The sequence below is a fragment of the Aplysia californica genome, unplaced genomic scaffold (genome assembly GCF_000002075.1).
Source record: "Aplysia californica isolate F4 #8 unplaced genomic scaffold, AplCal3.0 scaffold00331, whole genome shotgun sequence".
Lineage (NCBI taxonomy): Eukaryota > Metazoa > Mollusca > Gastropoda > Aplysiida > Aplysiidae > Aplysia > Aplysia californica.
Genome location: NW_004797601.1, coordinates 224614 through 229114, shown reverse-complemented (window position 1 = coordinate 229114; position 4501 = coordinate 224614). Strand labels below are relative to the sequence as shown.

Genomic DNA, 4501 nt, shown 5'->3' with positions numbered 1-4501 from the left:
TTGATCGATCGATTGATCGATCATAGACAGATAAATAGATAGATAGATAGATACATAAAATAGATAGATAGATAGATAGACTAAGGGAGAGAGAGTATAAAAGAGAGAGTATGAAAGAAAGAGAGAGAGAGAGAGAGAGAGAGAGAGACAGAGAGAGAGAGAGAAAGAGAGAGAGAGAGAAGAGAGAGAAAAAGAGGGAGATGGTTAAAGGTTAAAGAGAGTCTTGTTCTTGTTCCTGTTGTCGTTGTTGACGTTGTTGTTATTGTTGTTGCTTCTTCTTCTTCTTCTTCTTCTTCTTTTTCTTCTTCTTCTTCTTCTTCTTCTTCTTCTTCTTCTTCTTCTTCTTCTTCTTCCATCTCTGCAATAAAATACTTTGTCTCTTGCCATTTTGCCATACTGAATTGTTTTGAATCCAAATCAGGTTTTATATCTTGTTCCCATCCTCTGTTGGGTTTTCCCCTTTCTCTCTTGCTTTCTACTTTTATATTTTGCTTCCAGAATACGTTTCCCGAGTGAATCGTGGCGTTTGATATGCCCTAAGTAGTTCAGCTTCAGTTTCAGGAGTTTCTTTACACTTCTTACAGTGCGGTCAAAAATTCGTGGCTCAACGTATTGTCAATATTACTGTACATAAAGTATCCAGCTTTTGCAAAATGACTTGAACCAGTTTGTCTTAACAGATCAATATTTTTTAAAACAACTGTTAGCTGTATTACAAAAAAACAACAATCCTTGATAAATTAAATACTAATACAAAATCCCAGTGGGTGGCTTCTACAGATTTAAACAGTTTTACTGTTGAGACAATATCATCTTTAAAAGAAATCTGTCATTTTTTTTCTAAACACGACGTTGCGGTATGCTTATTGAACTCATGTTTTGAGAAATGTTGGTGCAAAAAAACGTGTTCACTATAAAATTAATTTCTTGTAACAAGTTAATTTCGTTTTTTCTTATAAAAAGTGTCATTGGTGAACTGTGACGTAGGGCATATTCGTTTGCAAAAGGTATGAGAGGCTGGAAGTGTTGTGAACAATCCCATTTTCCGCGTGACGGAGATTTATAGATATTTTAAAAATAAATTTATGTTAGAAAATGTTTTTGGATCGAGTCTCAAATGTTGTGGGAAAATATGATAAAGTTCTGACGAATTGATACAAATTGATTTCTCCCATTAAAGAGATATTTGAGGATAAGTTGCGCAACCAATTTTCAATCTCACTATAGAACTTTTTTATAACATTTAATTTCGAATGCTATAGTACATAAACATTTCTTTTTTGTCTTGCTCATCACGAGTCCATGCTTCACGTCCATATAATATTGTCGTTTTTTTTGGGGGGGGGGGGGAATAGAAGATCGTTGAAACCTTATTTTTATATCTCCGCTTTGTCCTTTCCAGACGGATATAGATTTTTTTTCAGTTTTGATGCTACACTTGCAAGTCTCCGTTTAATTTAGTCTCTGTTCTGTTTTCAAATTTACCCCAGTCTTACTCTGAGAGATCCAGAACTGCTTACCCTCCTATTTCTTTCCCATTAATTCTTGATATGGCCTCTTTTTGGCATTGGTTTATGTCCATGCTTTTGGTCTTTTTTAGATTTAGATGTAATCTACTTTGGCCTATCTTTTTTTTTACAGATTTTATTAACTTCTCTTGTCTTCTTTGAGTTGTAGTTAGAAGTGAAATTCATCTACATATGTCAAGACACTTTAATTGCATTCTTTGTATTGCTAGTTCGTCAAATTCACCCGTTCCTCGTCCTGTGTTTTGCTCTCTGTATGTATGCTGAAGAGATATGGTGGTAATGACATACACCCTTGCCTCACGTTTTATTTAGTAGGAAACCATTCTCATATTCTGCATTTGATTTGTACGACAAATTGTAGCCCTTCATGAAGACTTTTGATCAAACTAAAACAGATGAGATAGAATAAGATAGGATAAGATTATTATCCAGATCCTGGCACATTGGTTTGGTGTTTCACCACGCACACACACACTCACACACACACACACACACACACACACACACACACACACACACACACACACATACACACACATACACATGCACACACACGCAGGCTTACAGTCATAATATAACTGAACAGTAATATAAACAATAATAATGTTAACCTCCATACATCTCAGTATTCTTGTTGTAACTCAGATTTTGATGGTGGTTCATTTCTGGCAAAGTTTGCCACTTCGTTTGACGATTTTACACAACAGACCACGTTTGCATGATCAATAAAAATGGGTAACAACTGACAATTACGCTCCGATACTTCTGAATAATTCCATGAGTGGGTTGTTCCTCTGTTCTTTTTAAGTCCACATGTGTCTATGTCTTCTTTTAACTTGATTTCTATCCTTTTCATAATGAGTTTAGGTAAAAATTTTCTTGAGTGACTGATTGTTTGTAGTTGGAGCACAGCTGTTGATCTCCCTTCTTTGACAATTACGTACGTACGTACGTACGTACACACACACACACACACACACACACACACACACACACACACACACACACACACACAGAGTGAGAGAGAAAGAAAGGGATAGATAGATAGATAGATAGATAGATAGATAGATAGATAGATAGATAGATAGATAGATAGATAGATAGACCAAGAGAGAGAGTGAGAGAGAGAAAGATAGGTGAGATAAATAGACAGAGAGAGAGAGAGGGAGAGCGAGAGAGAGAACGAGCGAGAGAGAGGGAGAGAGAGTGAAAGAGAGAGAGTGAAAGAGGAAGAGAGAGAGAGAGGGAGAGAGAGAGCGAGAGAGAGAGAGAGAGAGCGAGAGAGAGAGAGAGAGAGAGAGAGAGAGAGAGAGAGAGAGAGAGAGAGAGAGAGAGAGAGGTCAGCTTGTTCCTTGAAGGTTCATCAAGATCACGCATACTTCTGTACTTTCTCGTTTCAGGGTCTTGTCTGCTCCGTTTTGGCAACGCCTTGTTATGGTGTGTGTAAATTATCTTGTAGCCTTCACATTTTCAAGACATTAGATCTAGTGGGAGCAGAAGAAAGCAAGCCAAAGCCGGCCACGAACAATGAAAAGAAGGAAGAATTTTGGTCGACAACTGACTCCTATGGAGAAGATGGAGTCTCCCCACAAGGACTGACGAGCGCGTCGCAAAAGAACCCAGCTGTGACAAAGGACTTACCGAAAAACAAAAAGCCAGCTAAGACAAGTAAGAAAGGAAGGAAGAACAGGAAGAACAGGAAGAACAGGAAAAACAGGAAGAACAGGAAGAACAGGAAGAACAGGAAGAACAGGAAGAACAGGAAGAACAGGAAGAACAGGAAGAACAGGAAGAACAGGAAGAACAGGAACAGGAAGAAGCAGAAGAGGAACTAGAGGAAAAGGTTCTGGTAGAACATGAACAAAAACCGAGACAAGAAATAATCCTGGGTACTGGAAATCGAACAACTTTTCTCCAAAAACATTTATTAGTCCATCCTTCAGAAAAAAGAAGGTAGAGGAATCGGGAGCTGAAACGTGGAAAGAAACAACTAAAGTACCGAGAAGCTCAGGTGTCATAGAATAGATGCCCTTTCAACTCTGGAGTACTTACAAAAAAATTCTTATTTCAAAATCAAGATAAAAGTGACTCAAAAATAGACCCTCACACACACACACACACACACACACACACACACACACACACACACACAGACCCCCCCCCCCCCCCCCACACACACAAGAAAGAGAAAAAACAACAACAACACAATCTAGAATCCTTTCTTCTATTCGTTGCAAATAGCTTTCTATCACGTGGGCTGGGAAGTCAAGAGAAACCTTTATCTCGTTACAAATACAGAGTAGGTCAAAATCCCCGAAGTAAAACTGACCTACTATATCAAAAATCGAAGTTCCAGTTCTTAGCTTACAATTAACCATGGATGGGCCCTCTTCTCTTTTTGTTTTGTTTTGTCCAGGCAAGTGTTTAACGGCGCAACAAATGCGCTCGGAGCACATTAAGCATGATTTTCATTGTGGTAGGAATTAACTTTGAATTTTGACCGAGTGCAGGCCGAAGCCTACTCTTATACTTTTTTAAAGGATCGCCAAGGGATCTCTGACTTGCGCAACTTGCAATCGGGACCTCCCAGACTTTTTTCCCTTATGCGAAAAGGCTAGGTGTTTGATTTTACCTACCCTAAGATCTAACAAGGGCATGGCTGAAAGAAGGAGCCAGGAGTAGCAGTAAAAGAGTCAGGAGCCCAAAAGAAGGGGTAAGGGAGATTTTTTTTTTTGGCGAGGGGAGGGGGGTGGTGGCAGAAAATGGAGAGGGAAGCAGATGACAGAACATGATTAGAGAGAAGGAAACGAGGTGAAAGGAGACATTTTCGAAAAGAAAAGCCAGGTTTCGAACCCGGGACCAATTGAATAAGAGGCGAACACATCTTTATTGTCCAGATACTGGCACATTGATTTGGTGTTTCACCACGTAGTCTACACACGTTCACACACACACACACACACACACACACA

The 4501-nt window shown here is 39.0% G+C and overlaps 1 pseudogene; it reads left to right on the top strand.

Annotated features, from left to right (window-relative positions):
- Positions 1–2646: 2646 nt before the first annotated feature.
- Positions 2647–4501, top strand: part of LOC106012330 — an 8017-nt pseudogene continuing 6162 nt past the window's right edge.